At 37.7% G+C, this 27,717-nt stretch overlaps 1 pseudogene; it reads right to left on the bottom strand.

Moving 5' to 3' along the window:
• Window positions 1-9,408: 9,408 nt before the first annotated feature.
• LOC149161774 (mannose-1-phosphate guanylyltransferase 1-like) lies at window positions 9,409-23,226 on the bottom strand (annotated as a pseudogene).
• Between the last annotated feature and the right edge of the window lie 4,491 nt (window positions 23,227-27,717).

Here is a 27,717-nt window from a genome sequence, read left to right as displayed (position 1 = left end):
GTAGGCTCCAACCTATTGGAGGTTGCTACATCAATAGGCTCCAACATGTTTTTTATCAAGCTACAACTTGAAAGGAAATTACCGTCCCTTCATACATAAAGAAAACAATGTGCTAGTTACCTGGTCTATAAATCTGCATACCTCCATCTCTGTATTTGGTTCTTCTTCTTCAAAATTTTGCATCACTTCTGCTCTCCATGTTCCAGATAATAAACAATTCAAATCAGCGCTTACATTCTCAAACTCTCTAACATCCAACCCTCCAAACTCACACAATTTTATAAATGAACTTTGATGGTTGTGAGTATTCCACAAACACGAATTTGAAATGAAAAAACTTGTCTCTTTGCATTCTAAGGGTGTCTCATCAATTCCAAAATTGTTTCAACTCTTGAATATTAAAATATATAAAATGAATTTCTCCATATCCAAATGGCATGCATTCATATTCTTCATGCCAATAAAATAAATTTCAACCTATTCAAATAACATGCATTAACATAGTCCACCTTTAAGGATTACAATAGCCAAAGTCCTAACAGATGCAAGGCAACACCTTTGCAACTTTGTTCAAAACACATTTGTCTTTGTCATAGCCTTGCACCACAATACTCTTAATGCCTTTGCCTTTTCTTTTGTCTTTGGCTTTGCCTCACATATTTTCATTTGCCTTGCATCATGTATTTGCCTTTGCTTTTGCCTTGCATCACAATATCTTTGATCAACTATCATATGCATATAGCAATATAAACAAGCCAATTGTAACAATTCCTGGTTGATTTTCTATGTAAATAAAAATAAGACCAAGATCATGGGACACGTATTCCAAGCTGAATGTTAGGCAAAACATAGTGATGGGTATCACTTGTGATTCATTTATGGCAAAGGTAAATGGCAATAATTGGCATTTTATTTATGAAATGAAGTAAAATAGGAGAAAATGAAGGTGAAGGCTCACAAATTTGCATGAGATGGAAAATAAAGGGAAAATGAAGAAAGTAGAGGCCTCGATGATACGAAGGCTTTTGAGGATCACTGCATAACATTTTTTGGTTTAGCTTTTGTCAATTCAGTTTTGGAGCTCTCTTTTATTCTCTTATTCTCTCACTCTTGCACACTTAATCTTGGAGAATTCTTGGAGCATTTTGGCATACATTGGGTTTGGAGAAAGAAGGAAAAGGAAATTAGGAAAATCATAAGGGAACAAGTGAATCAACAACTACAGTTGGTTTGCTTTGCAGGTAACAGTTTGCATGTACAATTTCCTTGCTGATTTATGGATGCATGGTATATGCATGTGATTTTCTGGTTATGTGTTATCATTGGCATGGAGGATTGCCCGGATTGATAGAGGTTTTAGCCTTGCCTTTCCATTTCCTGTATAGCCATGGTGATGTGGGTTTTTCCACTTGATTGTTTTCTGATTGGCGCTCATATTCGTTATGGTTGTGGGTTGGAACAAACGCTTTCAAAGCCTTGGAACAACTTAGGTTGAGTTACTAGTCATGGAAACTAGGTTGGGACAAACACTTTGGAGCCCTTGGTGGGTTGAGTTACTAATCCTTGGAGCCGAGTTGAACAAATGCTCTAGAGCCTTGGAAGGATGTGGGTTGAGTTACTAGTTCCCGGAGTCCTGGACAACTTGGGTAGATATTAATCTGGTTGGTGTTGGTGATGTTCGACCATGAGGTGGAATCATTAGTTGAGGGTTGAGGTTGTTTGCCCTCTGGAAGCCTTGGTTTGGTTTGTCTTGGTTTATTCAATGATATCCCACATTCATGCTTGGAATATGGTGTGGGGGTGATTAGCTGAAAGAGAGATTTGGTTTAGCCAAATCTATGGCCAGGTGGTACATGGAAGTCCCTGACTTGGTTGGTATTTTCCTATGTTAATATGAGACATTTCCTTAGTTTGTTTTATGATCATTTGCAATATTATACTGGTGATATTATGTCTGAGTTTCCATGACTTCTATGTTGGTTATTTTATGGTTATATGTTGTTTATATGATGTGTACCATCTATGGCTCTTGTCATGAATAGTTTAGTTATTGATTGATTAATGGATAAAAGGACTAATAAATGGCATTGTAGCTACGTGGAGAGGGCATAGATCTATATTGGTGTTTTTTCGATGAATATTAGACTATTATGATTAGATATGCATTCATGACCTGTAGCTTACATGTTTCGCATGTGTTTGACGAAATGTCTAGTGTGTTCTAGGTAGTCTAGGTCAAGTTATTCATTCGAGTTTGATTGTTTAGCTTTGTCCTTATGTTAATAACGATTATGGAAAGTATCATATAGTTTTGGGAAGTGGTATGGACATTGGCCTGGAATTGTGGCTCAGATATTAGGACTACACCTTCTAAACTAGGAATTTTTGGCTATAATCGCATGGAAGCAGTGTCATGTGTGCGGTTGGAGCCCTATAACCGCACTCTTGTAGACTTGTGTGTTCAGTTGGGGGTTAAGTTGTGAGAAAAGTAACTTTATCTCATGGTTTGGTCACCTGGGATGCTTCTTTGGCCCTTGAGTTTCCTGTAAGCCTTCAGGGATGTCTGTAAGTTGTCAGTGTTGGCCTCACTTCCATAACTGAAGCTTGGAGGTCGGGTCATGTCATAGCAACTCTTTGTCTCATGTTTACCATGACAGTTCTGTGAAATTGGGTAAGTATGGGAGGGGGTGGCTACATGGTGGTATCAAAGTGGGTTTCCATTCTCTTTGGGTGATATCTGATACCACAGGGTGGTATCAAAGCTTCTAGGTTTAAACACTTGGACTGGATGGGCAGAATGTGTTTGTCATGAATGCATGTTCATTGTTTATGTGTTTGTTATGCATGCATTGTGATGGTCATTGTTGTGGTTTTGTGTCGTCATGTAGAGGTTGATGATGATGGTATATATATATATATATATATATATATATATATATATATATATATATATATATATATATATATATATATATATATATATATATATATATATTGTGCTAATCCAGATTGACTGTGCAGATGAGACAACCTCCCCTGAACTTCATTGAGGTATGTTTGGTTATGTTTATATTTGGTTTATCTGACATGATATGTTTGTAGGAAGAATATCATAGATGACATGCAAGATGGTGGATTTTAGTTCATGTGACTCTTTTTGTAGATTAGATGAGCAACACAGAGATGAGTATTCTCCGAACATAGATGATACTTTGAGAAGTTTAAAGGTAGATATTAGGAGTTGCAAAGCAGACAATGGCATAATCATTCAATCACGAGAAAGACTTGCGAGGGCATAGGAAAAACAAGCAGAGGTCAATGTAGTGATTCTTCAGAGTTTATCAATTTTGCATAGATAGGGTCAACCACAGATTGGTTATGGATAGGAGGAAAAGATAAATGGAGCATATGGTAGTAGGTCTCATGGAGGGCACGGGTTGAACAAATATGATACAGTTAGAGGTAGTAGATGGATAGATACACCTGACATGAGGGGTAGTGAATATGGATTTTATTATGGTTTTGGATCAAAGAGACAACATGGTCATCATTTCTATCATCCTTACAGGAATAGTGAGAAGGAATACTTTTAAGATGAGTTCAAGAAATCCAAACCGCCTACATTTGATGGAGAGCTAGAGAAACTGAAAGATGCAAAGGCATGGTTGTTTGGGATGAAAAAGTTCTTCGAGTTGCATGATTATACCGAGAATAGGAAAGCTACGATAGTCATTATTAGTCTCAAAGGGAAAGTAGACATCTGGTGGGAAAATGTGAAGTGTGTGAGACGTATCAGGACATAGGAGTTGAGTTGGCATGAATTCAAAAGACTCTTCCAGAAGAAGTATTTGTCAAAGAGATACTATGAAGGTAAGGCTAAGGAGTTCTATGAATTGAAGATGGGGTTTGACAAATGACGAGTATACGACTAAGTTTTTGAAGTTTTTGGGGTATGTATCATATCTTAAGGATGAGAAGACAAAATTTCAAATATTTATTAGTGGATTCCATTAGCATTTAAGCATCAGATTGAGTATGATGAGCCTCGAACATTGGAGGAAGTAATTGGGAAGTTGAAACATTGTTATGAGTAGTTTAAGCGTAAATCTGAACCTAAGCAGGGTTGGAAAGGTAATGACAAGACTATGGGAAAATGGGCTAAGAAGCGAGGAAGACCTCAGGATGTAGGTAATGAGGAGAATGTGACACTGTACAAGGAATTCAATGCAGTTAACAGAGGACAAGGATTTCAGTTCGAGTAGCAGGACAAGGGTGATGGCAGGAAGCCTTTACATGTTAGACTTGTGGTGGAGAGCATCATAGGAGAGATTGTCCATAACATCAGGATGGTAGACCTCATATTTACCGTGCTCGAGAGGCACAGACAGTTGGGGATGTTGGACAAAGTATTCCTCGGATTTATGCAACATTGGATAGTAGGCAGGTTGATTATCAGACATCTATTATCGAGACGGAAGGTCAACTTTATGATCAAGTTGTTTATATTTTGATTGATCCTGGATCTAACTATAGTTATATCAGTCTTGACCTGGTGGATAATTGTTGCTTGAATAAAGAGGTGCATGCAAAGTCTTCTTTGGTGCAGTTGGCTATAGTTACCAAGAAAAGAGTTCATCATTGGGTAAGATATTATGAATTTGAGTTGAACGATATGTCTACATCAGCACATCTAAATGTCCTTCCGTTGGGATCAGGCAGTATGTTGTTGGGTATGGATTGGTTGTGCATTCATGGGACTAAAGTGGATTATTATGATAAGGCTATTTATTGCTTTGATGATGATGGGGAAAAAAATTGCAAGGTAAGAAGAAGCCTACATCAGTTAGAATGGTTATAGCTATGCAGACAAAGCGCAACATTAGGAAAGGATGTGCCTTGTTTGTAGTTCATATTTTCAGTGACAAAGGGAAGGATTTTGAAGTCTTGAAGAGGTATCTAGTTTTTGAGTAGTTTCAGGATGTATTTCTAGCATATATTTTAGAGTTACCTTCTCACAGGGAAGTAGAATTTTCTATGTTGAGAGCATCACCAACATTTAAGGCACCTTACAAGACGAGCACCGCAGAATTAGTGGAACTGAAGATGCAATTGAAGGAAATGCTTGATAAGGGATACATTAGATTAAGTGTGTCACCTTGGGGTGCACCAATATTGTTTGTGAAGAAGAAGGATGGTACTCTAAGGTTGTGTATTGGTTACAAGCAATTGAACAAGGTGACGATCAAGAACATATATCCTTTGCCACATATTGATGATTTGTTTGATCAGTTGAAGGGAGAAACAATGTTCTCGAAAATTGATTTGAGATCTGGATCTCATCATGTAAGAATCAAAGAAGAGGGCATCTACAAGACTGCTTTTTGAACCAAGTATGGGAATCATCAGTTTGTAGTAGTTCTGTTTGGTTTTAGTAATACTCCAACTACTTTTATGTGTTTTATGAATATTGTAGTGCATCCTTATCTAAACAAGTCCATGATAGTATTCATTGATGACATATTGATATATTCTAAGAATGAGGAAGAGCATACAAAACATATAACAATAATGTTAATATTGTTGAGACAGCACTAGTTGTATGCCAAACTTAGTAAGTGAAATTTATTTCAAACAAAAGTTCATTACTTGGGACATGTTGTTTCCAAAGAAGGTATAAGAGTGGACCCAGAAAAGATTAGAGGTATCATGGAATGGTCAATTCCTAGAAATGTTGATGAGGGCAGATCATTCATGGGTTAGCAGGTTATTACTGGAGGTTCATCAAGAACTTCTCACAGATGCCTATAATATTACATCATTGTAGAGAAAAGGGAAGAAGTTTGAATGGATAGATGAATGTGCAACTAGTTTTGAGCAGTTGAAGCAATTGATTACAAAAGCTCTAGTCTTGAAGATTGCATATCTTGATAAAGAGTTCATGGTATGTACGAATGCTTACAAGATAGCACTTGGTGGAGTTATGATGCAGAAAGGACAAGTGGTATACTACGAGTCAAAGAAATTGAATGAGCACGAGAAAAATTATGTGACTCATGATCTTGAGGCAGTAGCGATTATTCATGCATTGAATATGTGGAGGCATTATCTTCTAGGAAGACGATTTATTTTCATGAGCGATCATAGTGTGGTAAGGTACTTGCTTGACCAATCTAATCTAAATGTTAGGCCGGCGAGGTGGTTAACTACTCTCAGTGAGTTTGATTTTGAGAACAGGTACATTAAGGGTAAGGAGAATAGGGTTGCAGATGCTCTTAGGAGAAGAGTGGAGGTAAATCACATTGTAGCTATGAGTTCATATGGGACAGATTTGTAGGAGCGAATCTTGCAGGCAAGACAATAAGATGACAGGTATCAACAGTTGAAGCACATGTTTCAACAACAGATTACAAGTAATAGGGATGAGGAGTATCATCTCACAACAGATGGTTTTATCAGGTTTACGAATATGATTTATGTACCAGATGACAGTGAGTTCAAGAAGCTTACCTTGAGGGAATTTCATGTTAATTCATGCTTAGGTCACTCAGGATATCAGAAGACTTTGACAGTTGTGAAGAAGTTTTACTATTGGTCGAATATGAAGAAAGAGGTAGTTGAGTTTATGCCTAGATGTTTGGATTTTCAACAAGTAAAATCAAAGTGTAAACATCGAGGTGGTTTATTGTTGTTGGTTCTAATTCCATAATGGAAATGGGAGGTCATTTCCATGGATTTCATTACAAATATGTCGAGGACATCTAGACAACATGATTCCATTATGGTTGTGGTTGACAGTTTGACAAAGGTAACTCACTTCACTGCGGTTAAGTCTACTAATTCAGTTAGTGAGGTAGCTCAGGTCTTCATTAGGGATATAATGAGATTGCATGGTGTTCCGAAGAATATTGTGTTTGACATAGATTCCAAGTTTACTCATAGGTTTTGGAAAGAGTTGTTTGCAGGTTTGGGTATAGAGTTAGCCTTTAGTACAAGTTATCATCTCCAAACAAATGGATAGACAAAGAGGGTTAACATGATAATTCCTTATGGCCGTGGGTTAGAACAAACACTCTGGAATCCCTGGAACAAGTTGGGTTGGGTTACTAGTCTTAGAGCCTTAGTTGGGACAAACACTCTAAAGCCCTTGGTGGGTTGAGTTACTAGTCCCTAGAGTCGGGTTAGACAAATGCTCTGGAGCCTTGGAAGGTTGTGGGTTGAGTTACTAGTTCCTGGAGCCCTAGACAACTTGGGTAGAGATTGATCTGGTTCGTGTTAGTGATGTCCGACAGTGAGGTGGAACCACTAGTTGAGGGTTGAGGTGGTTTGGCCTATAGAATCCCTAGTTTGGTTTGTCTTGGTTTATTCCATGAGATACCACATTTATGTTTGGAATATGGCACAAGGGTGATTGGATGAAAGAGAGATTTGGTTCATCCTAATCTATGGTTGGGTGGTATGTGGGAGTCCCTAACTTGGTTGGTATTTTCCTATGTTAATATGAGACATTTCCTTATTGTGTTCTATGAGCATTTTTAGTATTATAGTGGTGATATTATGGTTGAGTTGACATGGCTTCTATGTTGGTTATTTTCTAGTTATATCTTGTTTATATGATGTATACCATCTATTAATCTTGTCATGAATCATTTAGTTATTGATGAATAAATGGACTAATAAATGTCGATGCAGTTATGTGGAGAGGGCATAGAGTTGTCTTGGTGATTCTCTGATGAATCTTAGACTATTATGAATAGATATGCATTCATGACTTGTAGCTTACATGTTTTCCATGTGTTTGACGAAATGTCTAGTGTTTTCTAGGAAGTCTAGGTCAAGTACTTGATTCGAGTTTGAATGTTTAGCTTTGTCCTAATGTCAATAATGATTCTGGACTCAAATAGTTCTGGGTAGTGGTCTGGAGGCTAACCTGGAATTGTTCCTCAAATCTCGGGACCGCATCCTCTGAACTGGGAATTTTGGGATATAATCGCATGGAAGCACTGTCATGCATGTGGTTGGAACCCTATAATCGCACCCTTACAAGCTTATGTGTGTGATTGTGGGTTAAGTTGTGATAAAAATAACTTCAAGTTAGTGTTTGGTCACTTGGGGTGGTTCTTTGGCCCTTGAGTGTCCTATAAGCCTTGAGGGATATCTATGAGTTGTCAATGTCGACCCCACTTCTATAAATGAAGCTTGGACATTGGGTCATGTCATAGTAACTCTTTGTCTCACGTTTACCCTGGCAGGTCGATAAATATGGGAGGGGGTCGTTACACCAACATCTGTCACAACTCATCAACATTTCCAAGCATCACAATCATATCTCAAGATTCCAAGTTCAATAGTGCAACATACCTTGCAACAAGCCTACCATCACAATATCACAAAATAGCCATAACATCATACTATATGGCGACAACACCTACTCAGCATCAATTGTCTCTGTAACATATCAGGCATACCAAGTTGCGCTACAAACATGACATATCAAACATACCTTGCTTCTCATACCTCCTCACGCACTTTTGTCAACTATCATAAGCATAAAAATCATCAAGCAACAGACCCTGCAACATATCAAGAATACCAAGTTGTGCCGCAAACATGACATATCAAACATACCTTGCTTCTCATACCTCCTCACGCACTTCTGTCAACTATCATAAGCATAACAAGCATCAAGCAACATACCTCACCATCAAGCATAACAGTTAGCATAAGCATGTGTAAGCAATTAAATAATAAGAATCAAAACCCCATAACACCATAAGCATATGTAAGCAGTTCAATAACAAGCATCACCACACCTCATTAATTATTCATCCATCAATAACAAAAATAAGGATACCCAAGCCATCAAACAAAAACTATAATGCCATATCTCTTGTTGCTCCTTTAATGCTCCTTTCCATCAATGAAAACAATGCCAACAATCTCCCCCTTTAGCATTGATGGAAACATTGTGTTTCTCCTCCTTTTTGTCCTGAAATTTTTTATTCTCCATGCCTCTACTTACCTCCCCCTTTAACATCAATGGCAAGGGGTTTAGAGACTTAACCCCCTATATAAACAATTCAAACCCATTAATTGGCACCTGAAATATATCTTGGCACATAGGATAGTTATCAAATTTTAGTTATGTTGCCACAAGATATAAACTTAAGAAGCTCTCATTTTGAAATATAACAAAGAAAAATTACACAAACTCAAAATAGGCTCCTTTGTGTAATATGGAAAACCATCTAAACCTGCTAAGGCTGCATCTTTATTAATTAAGGAATAAAGGTTCTATCAAAACTTAGGAGTATATTGTCCTATAGCAAGACCGAAGTGTTATATTCTCAATTTGATTCATATACAACCATGAAGTACAACTTTGTTATACCAGTGTGTAAAATAAAACCTTCACATGACAATATTAGGCTTGAGAATGTTAGATTTAATCTCTTTATGAGGCAGAACCACACCACCATTATTGTATATATCATCACTTGTATACACATATTCACCTAAAATATTGATGTTCTCTACCATAACCGACTATCCAACTATTGAGTGCCATCCAACTATGCTCCATGAGACATAGGCATGCTTGTTGATTCTAACACCCCTCGTAATTGCACAATTTGAGAGTCTCACCCCAACTTCAATTATACAACCTGGACTAGTAGAAATATTAGGACAAATTAGACAACCTTCCCTAATTTGGATGTTTTCATCAATAAACACATTTCCTTGAAACTAAAAACCACTTGCAAACATATCAAACTTAGCCTTAAGATAGTCTAAATACAGATGAAAACCAGAGAGATAATGTTTGGGTTGACCAAATTCCATCTATAAACCAAGAAAAACCATTGCATAAAGTTGGTTTTCCACTGCAATCCTGGGGAAAATATATCTTTCAATTGATGTGGGTTTCAGTTCTATTCAGTCAAGAACACTTGGGTTCAAAAGATAAAATATCGCTACATTGATCTTGTTCCTGTAGAGTCTCTACTTTACACCTTATCATCCATCATTACCTACTGTTTTCATCACTTTCCTCTCTCTTTTGCCTCATTTTCCACCCAGATCATTACATTAGTTGTCATTAAACATGATCAAGTGACCTTTGCTAATGGGTAATTGTTTTGTTTATTTTTTGACGTATTTGCAGGCATTCCGCAGCCTTCTGCTGATTCCGCAGCCATCTGATGATCCCGCAGCCATTTTGTTGATTTCAAGGTTCCACGTGCTATTTTGCAGAACGAGCCACATGGGCATGTTGGAATATACGTGCTCGAGGTTCCTGTGCCATCAGTTCAGCCGGCCACGTCATCTGTACCTCCGGTCAAAGGGGGTCAAGTTACGGTCAAATAAAGGCAGCTTAACGTTGATACGTAAGCTGTTTGATCACGTCGGTGGAAAAGGTGACTTGTCCGTGTTTTGAAAGCCGTGGGGGACATGATCTAATGCTGGATTCATTGCCCATATCGACCAGGACCTCCAGCTCGACCATGAAGCCTATGACGTGTTAACTGCACCTTTAATACGCATGACAGTCAGTTTATTTTCTGTTTTATGCTTACGCATTAGGCCATCTTGCAGATGCCTATATATACTTGCGTCTGCGTACGCTTATGTTAACTTTTAGATGCTGTAGTTTATGAACTTGTGAGAATTTTAGCACCTTTTTGAACTCTGTTTTTATAAGAGTTGTTCCAGCACTTTTTGACTATGTATTTCTGCATATAAAGTAATGGAAACAGTGTTGTTTTGAAGTTTTAGAGCATCTGAGTTTTTTGTGGGATGATATGAATGGAGGGCCCCTGTTCGTATTAGCCTTGTAAAGTATTTCATGTTTATACTTCTGCAATTTCTTTATTTTACATACAGAATTTCCTTTCTTGAGTTATGTACAACTTGATTTCTTTTCATTGCTGCAGCCTTTATTTTCACTGATCAGATTTGCTTCTTTGCAGGTTTTTACCTGGGATTGAGTGTGTTGTATTTGCTTTAATATCTGATGGTAGTTGCAGTTGTCTTGTTCATAATGCTGCCCTTTTTACTCTGTTTTCTAGATTAGTTTTAGCTTAGTTTTACAAGTTAGATGCTAACTAATTTATGCTCTCTTTATCATGAATGGCTTATCTTTCAAGAGAACAGAACACTAATTAATTGCAGCTTGTCTTTGAGTAGTCTTGGCTTGTGACACTAATACTTTTTCCACTTGTTACACATAATCACATATGTAGGAAGCAGTATGATGGAAAAGGCTTAGTAATGTTACAATTTGTCAATTAGAGTTTTTATCAATTCTTGGATTTGTCCTCAGCTACCTCCTAATCGTGTTTTACGCAGTACTATGTGGTAGAAGTAGGGAGTTAGGAGGAGATAACCATTATCATCAATCCTTGAAGTGATTTTCTTGTTTCTTTTATTTGCAACAATATGGATAGAGACTAATTCCATTAGAACGTGGTCATTTACTTTCAAGTCATTTCAATTTATTCATTTCTTTCAAGTTCTTTTCCTTTACAAATTCAGCAAGTAATTAGAAATCACCAATCACACACTTTCACTCATCTAGAACTCACTTTTCACACACTTGCACTCATCTATCTATAATCATCACTCCATCTTAGGAAGATAAGTTAACATATCTCTAAGAAAGTTGCTTAAGTACATATAGTACACCTTCACTTCATCAGCTTACGAGCCCCGGGTTGACAATTAATGACATCAATTTAGGAACACTAAATTGACTAAACATTTTGGCGCCGTTGCCGGGGAAGTGAAATTAAGTAGCCATACTTAGAGAAAAAAAAATATAAAAATTTAAAGGAAAGAAGTTAATAACCTATCTAAGTATGCTCTCCTCTTGCACTTCAAAGTGATCTGGAGGATCAGAAAGGAGAAAGTTATCGATTTAGTAGTTTCTTGAGTATGCTCTCTTCTTGCACCTAGAAGTGAACTGGAAGATCAGAAAAAGAACTATTAACTTGACTTGAAGGAAAAAATAAAAATGACATGCATAGAGCTAGAGATTCTAGAGGACGGTTTTTATCTAGAGCTCGAAGTTTAATTTTTACAAGTCCATCTGCTTCAAGGGATAGACAAGAGACACCCCCCTTATCTCCAACCAAAACTCCTAGTCCTAGAATTCCTGGAATTCAAGAGCCAAGAGTTGACTCTCCTACACCTTCTATTGAGTTTGAACCAGGAAGAGACTCTTCTCTTTCTCCTACAGGAAGACCAATTGTAATTGAGGAATTGGAATCATCTGAAGAAGAAGGAGAAATCTCTTCTCATTCACCTTTTGTAGAGGACCCAGAAGATTTTGAAATCCCTAGGAGAATCATCATGGGAGAGGAAGAAGGAGGAGGTAGAGGTAGAGGTAGAGGTAGAGGAGGAGGAAATAACAATAATAATAATGGAGGTAGAGGTCCCATTGGAGGAGGGAATAGAAATGGGGATAATTCATTTGGGTTTCCCATTGTTGATGAGGATTCTCGAGCCACTATGAAAAACATATCACCATCTGTCCTCCCTAACTTCCATGGGTTAAGGACTGAGGACCCTGAAACATTCTTATTTGAGTTTGAAGTGGTGTGTCGAACTTATGACTACCTGGATGACTCTCAGAAACTCAAGTTGTTCCCTTCAACACTGAAGGATCGAGCCTTGAAATGGTTCATGGGGTTACTCACTCAATCCATTAGGACTTGGGATGAGATGAAACATACATTTTTGGATAGGTATTTAGACTATTGCATGCCTACTAATCACAAGGACGAGGTTTTTAAAATGGTACAAAAAGAAGATGAGAGTCTAGAAGATTTACTTGAAAGATTTCAATATAACTTAAAAAGAGCAAAAATGAATACCTTGGATGAAGAGACCTTAAAAGCCCTCTTATTAAAAGCCATCAGGGATGAATGGATAGACATCTTAAACATGATGGGGAAAGGGGATATTTCTCAACTTTCTCTCAATGACATAGCAGAACTTTGTATCCATCTCTCAAGGGGAAAATCAAAAACTCAAAAAGGGCCTAGAGATCCTTCTCTCCTTAGGGTGAATAAATCTGCAACAGGATCAGTGAGTAGGGCTAAAATCGGCAGTATGCTTGATGAATTTAAAACTGACATCTTAGGGAGTCTTAGTGAACAACTTGATACCCTTAAGATTCACAATAAACAAAAAGCAGAAGCTGAGGCTTTGGCTATCTTTTGCCCGAAATGTAGAAAGAAACATGCTTTAAGGGAATGTCCCTTAGATGCACACGTTGTAGAAACATGTGTAATTTGCTCAGAAACTCATGAGACCAAGGATTGTCCCTCAATTCCTGGCCTCAAAGCAGTCTTTCAAGAGGATCCAGATACACTTGAATCTCTCTGTTTTATTGCAAGGAGACCTTGGCGAGGACAACAGAATCAAGGGTTTAACAACTCTATGAATTCTCAATCCCAACCAAATTGGAATCCTTGGCAACAACCTTGGCCTCAACCTCAAAATGCTTTCCAAGCATGGATGCAAAGCATGCAAAATCCCTATGGGAGGTTTGCTCAATTCTATCAATACCATCCATCATTTCAAAATCAGCAAGCTCCCCAACTTCCAAACCAAGGTCAACAACTATCATTGCCATACCCTCAACAACAACAACCTCCTCCACAAAATCAAAATTCTCAATTAGCACTTCAATCCCAGCAGAAATCTAATCAACTTCCCTCTCAGCCATTACCAAATCCAAATAATAGGAACCCTCAAAATGCTTACATGATGGAAGGTCAACCATTCCCTACCTATATGGTCGTTCCTCTTAATGAAGTACAACTTAGATCAGGTAGAATCCTAGATCAACCTTCCACAAGTGTTCAACAACCAAGCATTTCTGAGGAGGAATCTCTCAAAGTCAATAAAGGTTCTAAAGTATCACTTCAAAACCAAAATATCCAAAAAGAAAAAGAAAAAGAATCAATCTCTACAACTCCCCTAGTTGAGCAACTTACACCTACAACTACACCTCCCTTTCCTGAAAGATTGCAAATTGATAAAGGGGTGGAAAAGCAGATATGGGTGCCTGACTATAACTTCCTAGATGAATTGAAGAATGTATGTATCAAGGTCCCCTTGTTACAAGCCATTAAGGAAATTCCCATTCTAGCGAAGACAATAAAGGATTTGAGTTTGAAGAAAACAGTAAAAAGAACCAGAGATACTAAAAGGATACATCTAGTTGGAAAAATTGCAGACATAATGATGGGTAAGATTACCATGCAAAAGTATGTAGATCCCGGTAGTCCTATTGTCAAAACTCATATTAATGGGGTTGAAATCCCAAATACTTTAATTGACTTAGGAGCCGCGATCAACATCATGAGTAGACAGACCATGGATCAGTTAAAGCTTCCTAACCTTCTCTTTACACCTACCTTGCTGCAGCTTGCAGATAGATCAATCATTAAACCTGATGGTGTATTGGAAGATATTCCAGTCTCTCTAGATTCTTGGGAATATCCCGTTGATTTTATGATTTTAACTCCCAAGAACAATCTAGGAGGACATCCTATTATCTTAGGAAGACCTTGGCTGGCCACAGCTGATGCTTTCATAAGCTGTAGGTCTGGAGACATGTATATATCAGATGGTATTTCCACCAAGAAGTTCAACTTGTATCCCCCAGCAAAAGCTATAACAGAAATAGGAGAAGATGAATGGGTAGAGGATGAAGATACTATACAACCAGTTCTAACCATCTCTGAGATCAGTGAGGATAGTCAAATTCTAAATACATTAGAAAATTTTGAAGTATCTTTAGAATATGACTCTGAACATTTTCAGATAGATGCAGACATTGAATATTTCTCCTCTAGACAAATGTCTCTCTTCTCAATGGAAGAGTTTGGTAGTTCTATGGTTGAAATGCTCCCAGGAAAAACATTAAACATTAACAAAAACTTGGGAAGACCACAACAAGAAGAATTAACTAAACTGTTGCAAAAACATTCCACTGCCTTTGCATGGGAATACACTGACATGAAAGGAATCGATCCTAAGACTTGTATTCATCACATCTACATTGAAGAGAATAGCAGACCTATTAGGCAACCACAAAGAAGGATGAATCCAAACCTTAGGGAAATCGTGAAAGAAGAACTCCAGAAATTGCTCAAGGTAAACTTCATTTACCCCATTTCAGATAGCCAATGGGTTTCTTCCTTGGTTATAGTGCCCAAAAAGAATGGTAAATGGAGAGTTTGCATTGATTATCGAGAATTGAACAAGGCAACCTTAAAGGATAATTTTTCTTTACCTTTTATTGATCAGGTACTAGACACTTTAGCAGGTAAAAAGTATTTCTCATTCTTGGATGGTTTTAGTGGGTACAATCAAATTCAGGTAGCACCTGAAGATCAAGACAAAACCACATTTACTTGTCCTTGGGGAACTTTTGCCTACCGAGTACTCCCTTTTGGATTGTGCAATGCACCTGTTACATTTCAAAGGGCTGTATTAGGAATCTTTTCAAATCTGATTCATGATTGTGTAGAGGTATACATGGACGATTTCACAGTTTATGGTAATACATTTGAAGAAGCTTTGGAAAATTTGGAAAAAGTACTGGTAAGATGTAAGGAAACAAATCTTTCTTTAAGTCATGAAAAGTGTTTTATGATGTTTACTGAAGGGATTGTTTTAGGACATCATATTTTAGGAGATGGGATCAAGGTTGATAAATCCAAAGTTGAAGTCATCTCTAAGTTACCTGTTCCAAATTGCCAAAAGGATGTTAGAAGTTTTCTTGGGTTTACTGGGTATTACAGAAGATTTATTGAAAACTTCACTAGGATAGCATCTCCTCTTTTCAAATTGCTTACCAAAGACTGTGAGTTTAAATGGGATCCTGAGTGTCAATCTGCCTTTGAAGCTTTAAAGTCTAGAATATCTGAAGCACCCATCTTAAGGGGACCAAATTGGAAACTCCCTTTCCACATCTCTACTGATGCTTCAGATACAGCTCTAGGAGCTGTTTTGGGACAAAAGGATTTGATCCCTTATGCCATTTATTACAAAAGTAAGAATTTGACTCCTACTGAGTTAAATTATACTGTTACAGAAAAAGAGTTCTTAGCTGTGGTACATGCAATCAACAAGTTTAGACATTACGTAACCGGCTATGAAACCTTTGTCCATACTGATCACTCTGCCATAAGATACTTAATGAACAAACCTGTCACTAATGGTAGAGTTACAAGATGGCTTTTACTCTTGCAAGAATTCAACATTACTGTGTTAGATAGACCTGGAAAGCAAAACACAGTAGCTGATTTCTTGTCTAGAATCCAAAACACTAATGAGGATTCTCCAGTAGAAGATAAGTTTCCAGATGAATACTTGTTTGCAGTAACTACCAAGACTCCTTGGTATGCAGATATGGCTAATTATCTTGTTACAGGGAAACTTCCTCTACACTTATTTCCTAATGAGAAAAGGAAAATCATTCGGGAGAGTTCACATTATTCTTGGATTTCTAATGAATTGTTCAAAACAGGGCCAGATTGTATAATCAGAAGGTGTGTTCGGGAAGATGAAATGCCTGACATCCTTAAGGCATGTCATGATGAACCATGCGGCGGGCACTTTGCGGACAAGAGGACAGCCTATAAAATCCTTTCTCTAGGATATTATTGGCCTTCTCTCTTTAAAGATGCAAAGCAGTATGTTAAAAGGTGTGACAGCTGCCAAAGAGTTGGGAAACCAACTCCTTCAAATGAAATGCCTCTACAGCCTCAGGTATGCATCGAACCCTTTGAGAAATGGGCTCTAGATTTCGTTGGACCAATTAATCCACCATCAAAGCAAAATAAATATATACTAGTTTGTACTGATTATGTTACTAAGTGGGTAGAAGCAAAAGCATTGCCTTCTGCCACTGAAAATTCAGTTGTTCAATTTCTTTTTGAGGATATCTTCACTCGTTTTGGTGTCCCAAGGGAAATTGTGACAGATCAGGGCAGCCAGTTTACATCTAATTTGATGGAGAAGCTGATGGGGGAATATAAGATCAAGCACAGAACATCTACTCCCTACCATCCGCAATCCAATGGTCAAGTGGAATCTACCAATAAAGTTCTTGAAGGCATTATCACCAAGACTGTTCATCTTCATAGAAGAGATTGGGCGGAAAGGCTCCCTGAAGCCTTATGGGCCTATAGAACCACATGGAAGAACACAACAGGACATTCTCCCTATGAACTTGTTTATGGGAAGGAAGTCCTGCTTCCTATTGAGTTCCAAATCAAGACCTTCAAGATGGCAGTCCAATTGGGAATGAGCCTCTCAGAAGCTCAAAGACACAGAATGGACCAGCTAAATGAGCTAGATGAAATAAGACAAGATGCAATTCTAAGGACCGATCTAGTTCAACACCAAAGATCTAAATGGCATGATCGTCATATCAAGGAAAGAAAGTTTCAGAAAGGAGATTGGGCTCTATTGTTTGATTCAAAATTCAAAAACTTCAAAGGAAAGTTTCAAACTCATTGGCTTGGGCCATATGAGATTGATGAAGTCTTTAGCAATGGAGCAGTTCGAGTAAAAACTATCGATGAATTTCATACTCCTCTTATTGTGAACGGCCACCGCTTGAAAATCTATCAAAAGCCATTTTCAAAAGAAGAGTTTGTCAGATTGTTCAAAGAAGATTCTGCAATCAGGCTGGTGGAGAAGGATTCTTCTCCTCCATCAGCCTAAAGCTTTGGTTTTTGAAAAAAAAAAAGAAAAAAAGAAAAAAAAAAAAAAAAAGAAGAAAAAAAAAGGAAAAAAAGAAAAGAAAAGAAATAAATAAATGTATGAGCCTGAAAACCAATCTCTGATTGGCAGTCTCATACAGAAAACCTGAGGTGAAAATTAGGGTCACCTGACACCTCATGTTTTCTAAAAAAAAAAGCTCTTTCTTCCCTTATTTCATTTCATTTCATCATCACTACCATTTCATCCACCATTTCATTCATTTTCCACTCCACCTCATTTTTTTCATTCATCCATCCACCCACTACATTCCATTCCATCAATAAAGTCATTTTTAGATAGTTAAAGTTGTTTTTGTGCAGTCGGAGGTTACTACTGCAGATTCCGCAGCCATCTGAAGATTCTGCAGCCATCTAACGATTCCGTAGCTCTCTGCACCTGCATAAAAAAAAAACACACAGTCTGTTTGAAATTTCTTTACAGCTCAGTAGTCATCAATAATAAATGGAAAATAGTCATGCAAAAATCAATAAAGGGTTAGTGGCAAGTCATCAAAGGCAAATCTAAGCGGGAATCTGAGGTATGGTTCAAATCCTAAGCTTACAGTTATTTCATTATGCAAAGTTTTCTAGGTTATGTTTCTTGCCACTAAGTGTAATGATTACCAGTCATGAGACCATATACCCACATATCTCCCACATCTATCAGTCCTTGATTACCACGATTTTAAATTTCACTTGCGGCTGCTTCTTCCATTAAGATCTCGTACTTAGGTAACGTAACCTAATGTACTACGTCTCTACGACATTAACTCACGCAGCCAAGTGTAATTCCGAAACCGAGATCTAAGGACATAGCCGTTTTCATTCATTATTCCATAACCCTTCTACCCTCTTACGCTCATTTCACTCCCATTTCCACTCACATGTTTCATTCCATCTACGCTGCTACCATTCACCACACTCTGTTATGTTGTGCTCACTACGTTGCTGCCATTCACCATACTCTGTTTTTTTTTTCTCCGCTAATTATAAACACCAGTGGAGGTCTGTTACGGCCGTATCTAGAGCTAAAGCCATAATCCACTGTGTTGAGGCCGTAAATCCACCAAGTCAAGGCCACTTTAAAGCCGAGTTCCAAAACAGAGCCGTGAATTCACTGTGTAAGACCCTTGTTGAAGCCGTGTTCCAAAACAGAGCCGTGAATTTACTGTGTAAAACCCTTGTTGAAGCCGTGTTCTGGAACAAAGCCGTGAATTGACTGTGTGAGGCCATTTTGAAGCCGTGTTTCAAATAGAACAGAGCTGTAATAGCCAATGGGGAAGCTCTTGAGGGCAGAACCGGAAGGTTCAAAGTTTTTGGAAGGTTATCCTCAGGTTAAAGAGGCATTACAAAAGGCAAACTGGTTACAATGTATCCAGAAGTTCAAAGGCCACCATAAGGAGGTTACAAAGGCCTTTGCAAGGTCCTTCAGAGAAAAAGATAATCACGTGGAGATAGGGGACTTACAATTCACAGTCAATGAAAGCAGCATAGCACAAGCTACCTCACTTCCACAGACCGGAGAAAGGTGGTTTAAGAACTGGTCAGTTCATGATCAGCAGTGGAAACGAATTTTAAAAAACCCAGGTATGGACACCAGTATCTTTACCAAAGGGATTCCTGTTTCTTATGTTAAGGAGGAGCGGACCACTTTACTCTTGTTAGTGCAAAAATTTTTCACTTGTGAGGGAAGATTTGGGGTCTTATATGTTTATCATGCAAAGGTTATGATGCATTTTCTAGGAGATGATATTAACCTCCCATACTTTCTATTTTCAAGTCTTAAGAAAATGTGTGCAATGGTCCAAAAGAACCCCAGAAATATTGAAGCACATTTATGTCATCACGGTCTTGTGAAATTGCTGGTTGAGGAAGAATTAAAATAAAAAAGAGACACATGGGAGAGGTTTCTCATAAGAAATCATTTTCAAGAATTAGGAGAAACTTTTGGAGGATCCCCTCAAGTACCAAAAAGAAGTAGAAGAAAAAGAGGAGAGGGGGTTAACCAAGAAACTATTGCCCAAACAGAAACCATTGTTCCTGATACCACAATGCCTGAAACAACTGCCCAAGAGGAAACTGTTCAAGACCAGTTTGATGAGGAAACTGATATACAGCATCCTGAACAGGAAATTGATCCTGGATTTACTGAAGATGATAACCAAGCAGCCCAAGGAATTATCTTTGAAACTCTTTCAGAACTTGCTCAAGAAATTGCTCAGAAAAGAAAAGAAGGGAAGAAGAAACAAAAGCAAGATAAGGGTAAATCTGTAGTCCAAGAAACTTATCTCACCCCTGAGAATTCTAGTGAGGAAGACACTCAGCCCTTAGCTCAAAGAATGGCCAAACTCCATGAAACTGCCCTCTCTAAAAAGGTGGAAAAACAGAAGCAAAAAGTACCAAAAGAAAAACAGCAGAAAGCACCAAAAGAAAAACAGAGTACCACCTCTGTAAGAAGGAGCAACAGATTACAAAATAGAAAAGTAGGGGCCACAAAGGGTAAACAGTCATTCTTCATTGACTTAAGCTCACCCCAAAAAGGTGCTGCAAGTCCTGACTTGGAGAAAAGTCCTTCACACGCTGAGCATATTGAGACTAGTCCTCCACGTGAGGAAAGTCCGTTTGAACATGAACTTGAGCATGAACATGGATCTGAATTTGATTATGAACCAAGTCCCAAAAAGTCACCTGAGGTTGACCCGGAGCAGCAAAAAGTGTATAATTATCTGGAAACATTGGAGCAAGCAGCCGCTGGCCCAAGCAATGTTCAACCTTTAGAACAACAAGTCCACTCCTTGAAACAGGAAATTTTTGAGATTGAGGTTCTAAATCGACATATCATGCAAGAAAATGAAAAGTTGAAAGAGCAAGCTAAATTGGATAAGATGATTCATGATAACACCATGTTACATTTGGGCCTGTGGCAAAGAAATAACAAAAAGTTAAGGAAGAAATGCAAAAAGCTAAACAGAGCCTTGATCAACCTAAAGTTCAGATGCTTAGTAAAGAAGCCAAGGGTCAATGTGTCTACACAGAGAAAGAAGAGGAGATTGGATGTCTTGGCAGAGGCATCACAGCAGGTTGATTGATCAGTGTTTTTGCATGAGGACATGCAATGCCCTCGTAGTGGGGGTATGTAGAGTCTCTACTTTACACCTTATCATCCATCATTACCTACTGTTTTCATCACTTTCCTCTCTCTTTTGCCTCATTTTCCACCCAGATCATTACATTAGTTGTCATTAAACATGATCAAGTGAGCTTTGCTAATGGGTAATTGTTTTGTTTAGTTTTTGACGTATTTGCAGGCATTCCGCAGCCTTCTGCTGATTCCGCAGCCATCTGCTGATTCCGCAGCCATCTGATGATCCCGCAGCCATTTTGTTGATTTCAAGGTTCCACGTGCTATTTTGCAGAACGAGCCACATGGGCATGTTGGAATATACGTGCTCGAGGTTCCTGTGCCATCAGTTCAGCCGGCCACGTCATCTGTACCTCCGGTCAAAGGGGGTCAAGTTACGGTCAAATAAAGGCAGCTTAACGTTGATACGTAAGCTGTTTGATCACGTCGGTGGAAAAGGTGACTTGTCCGTGTTTTGAAAGCCGTGGGGGACATGATCTAATGCTGGATTCATTGCCCATATCGACCAGGACCTCCAGCTCGACCATGAAGCCTATGACGTGTTAACTGCACCTTTAATACGCATGACAGTCAGTTTATTTTCTGTTTTATGCTTACGCATTAGGCCATCTTGCAGATGCCTATATATACTTGCGTCTGCGTACGCTTATGTTAACTTTTAGATGCTGTAGTTTATGAACTTGTGAGAATTTTAGCACGTTTTTGAACTCTGTTTTTATAAGAGCTGTTCCAGCACTTTTTGACTATGTATTTCTGCATATAAAGTAATGGAAACAGTGTTGTTTTGAAGTTTTAGAGCATCTGAGTTTTCTGTGGGATGATATGAATGGAGGGCCCCTGTTCGTATTAGCCTTGTAAAGTATTTCATGTTTATACTTCTGCAATTTCTTTATTTTACATACAGAATTTCCTTTCTTGAGTTATGTACAGCTTGATTTCTTTTCATTGCTGCAGCCTTTATTTTCACTGATCAGATTTGCTTCTTTGCAGGTTTTTACCCGGGATTGAGTGTGTTGTATTTGCTTTAATATCTGATGGTAGTTGCAGTTGTCTTGTTCATAATGCTGCCCTTTTTACTCTGTTTTCTAGATTAGTTTTAGCTTAGTTTTACAAGTTGGATGCTAACTAATTTATGCTCTCTTTATCATGAATGGCTTATCTTTCAAGAGAACAGAACACTAATTAATTGCAGCTTGTCTTTGAGTAGTCTTGGCTTGTGACACTAATACTTTTTCCACTTGTTACACATAATCACATATGTAGGAAGCAGTATGATGGAAAAGGCTTAGTAATGTTACAATTTGTCAATTAGAGTTTTTATCAATTCTTGGGTTTGTCTTCAACTACCTCCTAATCGTGTTTTACGCATTACTATGTGGTAGAAGCAGGGAGTTAGGAGGAGATAACCATTATCATCAATCCTTGAAGTGATTTTCTTGTTTCTTTTATTTGCAGCAATATGGATAGAGACTAATGCCATTAGAACGTGGTCATTTACTTTCAAGTCATTTCAATTTATTCATTTCTTTCAAGTTCTTTTCCTTTACAAATTCAGCAAGTAATTAGAAATCACCAATCACACACTTTCACTCATCTAGAACTCACTTTTCACACACTTGCACTCATCTATCTATAATCATCACTCCATCTTAGGAAGATAAGTTAACCATAAACAACACCCCAAACGACAAAAGCTCTAAGAAAGTTGCTTAAGTACATATAGTACACCTTCACTTCATCAGCTTACGAGCCCCGGGTTGACAATTAATGACATCAATTTAGGAACACTAAATTGACTAAACAGTTCCCTATAAACATATGGGGCTTCTCAACAAAATCTCTTCACTCTTTTGGTATCCTCATCAAGCACCACTACACCATATTTAGATGGCTCATCCACCCTTGTGACCATTATAGAGGCTCCTGCACCATATGATGCGTGAAACTCTTATGTCTCCTTTAATATAAATTCACATATTACATCACTATTCAATACAAAAATTGGTTGTCCCAAACCATCAATAAGCTTGTCATTTGCTAAAGCTAGTGGACTAGCAGTGCCTAAAGGCTCAATTTCGTGTGGATACCCAATTTGGCTTCAAACTTTTTCAAAAATTTCATCATACTATTAGGTTGATAATTGACAGCCAATATAACATCATTTGCCCCTGCCTCCTTGAGAGCTTTAATCTGGTGCATGATGATTGGTTTGTTGGAAAAGTCCACGAGAGGCTTAGGAAGGCTCGGAGTAAGTGGACATAGCCTTATTCCAAAACTTCCCACAAGGATTAAGGGCTTCATGGCATCTACTCAAGTACATTAGCCGTATTGAAAAATATTGAAATTACTTTGTTCTGAGTTAAGTATGTTTATGCTAGAGGAGGAGAGTCACACAAATCCTAATGCAGATGGGTTCTCATATGCCCAGATGGGAGACATAGAGGATCTGGTGAAGATATGTTCTAATATGCACGATGGTAGACACAACAAAAATGGATTTTAAGATGCATGTCAGAACATTCTAAATAGATAGGGTGTTGCGACTGACGTGAATCCTCTTGAGTAAAGAATGTGATGAAGTACCAAAATAACTCTAATGCATGTAAAAATTTCGAGAGGAGTGAAAGTATCAGGAATTTGTCAGTAAGTGAACCAAAAAAGCTCGAAAGTATATAAAAATTCAAAGAGGAATAGTAGTATCAAGAATGATTGGTGGGTTGAAGCAAATGAAATGGAAAAGAAAAGAAATATAAGGTCCATGAATATACTAAAATGATTCAATGCCCCCACACCCACCCCCCCTTCTCAGTTTAGTCAATTTTTCATCATTACCAATGTATATGGCTGCCTAAATTCCCCATGTTGCCTATAATATGAATTCTTCTACTATTGGAACCTTCTCAGTTGAATGTTCTTCTCGTCATTTGCAAATCCCTTATGCACATTGGATGCTCCTTTACCAAGTTTGTTAGTTGGGTTGGTGTAGACTTCATCCACCTCCTTTTCTTGTAGAGGTGTCTCTTGTCGAGCTTTGTTATTATCTTCAGAGACAAACCTTTGCTCTTTAGCTACTAGAACATCTTCATATTTATTAAGAAAAACTTGATCTATTAAAGGTAAATCCAGTACCTTAGCACATGTAGCTTCTTTCCTCGTAGGAATTACATTCTCTTTCTCCATCATAAGTTTGTTTCCTTCCATTACATTTGTTGAATTTTCCTTGTCTCTATCTCTTAGAGACAATTCTACATTCTCTTCTTCCTTTATGGCAACCTTTAATGATTTATGACAACAAAATCATGGTGCCAGCTTGACACATGATCCAATCCGCAAGGAGCTCTTCTTCACTTTGATGCCCAAATACACATGTTCCCCAACTTAGAACTCCTTGAACAACATGTTCCAATATGCATAGCTTTTCTTCCAATCCTATTTTGTCCTTATATTTCTCTTTATAACCTAAATTTCTTGTTCCATGTCTACCAACATCTTTGGTCCAATCAACACCCTGTTAACCAAATCACTCCAACTGATGGGAGTATTACAACTCCACCCATACAATGCCTCAAAAGGACTCATCCTCAATGAGCCCTGATAATCGTTGTTGAATGCAAACTCTACCAAAGGAATATGTTCTTCCCATTGTCACTGCTGATGCATCACATATATCCTCAACATGTCCTCTAATATCCTATTGACCCTTTCTATCTGTCCATCTTTCTGTGGATGATAAGTTGTGCTGAAGGCCAACTCTGTGCCCAAACCTGCAAATAACTCCTTCCAAAACTTGGAAGTGAACTTCGCATCCCTGTCTGACACAATCTTCTTTGGGACACTATGCAATATGACCATATCTTGGATGACTACCCATGCAACATCGCTAGTTGTGAATGTAGACTTCACTGAGATGAAGTGTGCAACTTTTGTTAATATATCCACAACAACCATGATGGAATCACGTTGTCTCACTGTCTTCAACAACCCTATAATGAAGTCCATGGAAATGACCTCTCATTTCCACTCTGGAAACATAATTGACTGTAGTAGTCCACCTAGGTGCTTACACTCTACCTTCACATGCTGAAAATCAAAACACCTAGCCACAAATTCTGCTACATCCTTCTTCAAATTCAGCCAAGAATAAAAAAATTTCACCGAAGTTAATGTATTCTGATAACCTGGGTGGCTTGAATAAGGTTTCACATGAAACTCTCTCAAGATCACCTTCTTGAGCTCATTGTTATCCAACACATATATCCTGTCTCCGAATTTGACCAATCCATCCGCTATAAGACAAAAATCCATACCATGTGCACCTGTACCTATACCTGTGACTGTACCCTATTGCAACCTATGCACAATATCCATATATCCAACATCCTGTTGACCTGCCCACAAGATCCTATCTTGTAGATATGTCCCATAAGAGCTCATAGTTGCTAAGTGATTACCTATATTCGTATGCTAAGAGCATCTACCACTCTGTTCTCTTTACCTTTGATATACCTAATCTCAAAATCAAACTCACTGGTCATGGCCAACCATCTAGCCTGTCGAGCGTTTAGATTCGGCTGGTCAAACAAATACCTCAACCCAATATGATCACTCATAAGTACAAACCTCATGCCAAGAAGATAATGTCTCCATATCTTTAATGCATGTATGATCGTTGCTAACTCAAGATCATGTGCCAGGTAGTTCTGCTCATGCTCGTTTAGTTTCTAGGACTCATAGCATACCACCTGTCCATCCTACAAAAGGAATCCACCAAGCCCTCTCTTGCAAGCATCTATGCATACTGCAAACTCTTTGTCCGGATCTGTAATCTATAGCACTGGTGCATGTCTCAACAACTTCTTAAGCTGCTCAAAGCTAGCCTCACACTCCTTTGTCCATTTGAACTTCTTGCCTTTCCTTTGCAATGACGTGATAGTATAAGCAATCTGTGAGAAGTTCTTGATGAACCTCCTATTATAGCCTGCCAACCCCATGAAAGATCTCACCTCATCCACATTTTTAAGAGCTACCCACTCCATGATGGCCCTTATCTTCTTTGGATCTACTATAATGCCCTCCTTGTAGACAACATGCCCCAAGTAATGTACCTCATTCTGAAAGACACTACACTTGCTAAGCTTAGCATAAAATTCATGTTCCCTCAACAATTTCAACACTGCTACTAAATGATCGACATGTTGTTCCTCATTTTTAGAATATACTAATATATCATCAATGAACACAATAAAAAACTTATCCAAATACGAATGCAACACACTATTCATCAAGCACATGAACATAGTTGGAGCATTAGTTAAGCCAAATAGAACAAAAACAAACTCATAATGCCCATACCTGGTACTGAACGCAGTCTTGTAAATGTCCTCCTCTTTGATGCGTACCTGATGGTATCTCGATCTCAAGTCGATCTTGGATAACACTGTTGCTCCCTTCAGCTAATCAAACAAGTCATAAATTCTCGACAACGTATATATGTTCTTGATGGTCACTTCGTTCAACTTCCTGTAGTCAATGAATAATTTGAGAGTTCCATATTTTAGATCTAAGGCTTTTGTGATCCATAATGTAGAGATAAGTCTTTCGGATTAATCACATTGTTAGGATTTGGTCGACGTTTCGAACCAACTAGTGTGGTTTATCCTCAAGACAAGGTGAGAAATCCATTGATTAGAAGGAATAAATAGCAATGATGTAACATTGCCCAGAGTTAGCCATTAGAAATTAGTTGTTGGTGAATTAGTTAGAAGGTCAAGAAATTAATTACTTTGGAATTAGGGGTAAGGAAAAATATTATAAATTTAGTTAAAAATAGATGTTAAGGAATAATTAAAAGTAAACATAATGTTTTAATATTATTTGTTATGGGTTGACTTATTCATAATAGAAAACTAGCTGTTAGGAAATTATATTTAATCCCAAAATAAATCATTAATTATAAATAACATTAATTTCTATATTAAGATTATATAATAATATTATGTTTATATTATCTGAAAGGGGGATGCTTAAAAAAAAAGGGAATCCAAGATAAATTAAACCAAATTAGAGTCAAAGGATAATTGGAAGATTTTTAATGTGATACAAAAAAAACAAAAAATAAAATAAAAAAATAAATATATAAATAAATAAATAAATAAATAAATAAATATATATATATATATATATATATATATATATATATATATATATATATATATATATATATATATATATATGAAAATAGATAATTTTGGATAACGAAAATAAATGAATAAATAATAATAATAATAAAATCTGATTCTTCTCCACAAAGAAGACCAGTGCGCTCCAAGGTGATACATTTGGCCTAATGTATCCCTTGTCCAACATTTCCTTCACCTATAGCTTTAACTCAACTAACTTAGGTGTGCTCATCCTATAAGGTGCTTTTGATGTTGGAGTTGCCCTAGCACTAACTCAATAGAAAAGTCTACCTCCTTGTGAGGTGGCAACTCTGTAATGTCCTCAGGAAATACATCCCGAAACTGCTAGAAAACTGGGTACCTGTTCAACACATCTGTGTTCTCAACCTCCTTGTCCTTATGACTAGAAATGTGTACTGCAAATAACATCCACCCCTTCCTGTGGCTATACTTTTCTTGCATAGTTGTCACTATCGTAACTGATGTGGTTTTCTTCTTACCCTGCAAGACTCTTGCTTCTCCATTGGCATCAACGCACTCAATAGCTTTGTCATAGCAATCTACCTTGGTTTTATGAAGATACAACCAATCCATGCCCAACAACATATTGTAT

The sequence above is a fragment of the Pinus tabuliformis genome, chromosome 5_2, assembly GCF_031772625.1.
Source record: "Pinus tabuliformis cultivar Carrire ecotype Pingquan chromosome 5_2, CPIR1, whole genome shotgun sequence".
Lineage (NCBI taxonomy): Eukaryota > Viridiplantae > Streptophyta > Pinopsida > Pinales > Pinaceae > Pinus > Pinus tabuliformis.
This window is presented reverse-complemented; position numbering and strand designations above follow the sequence as displayed.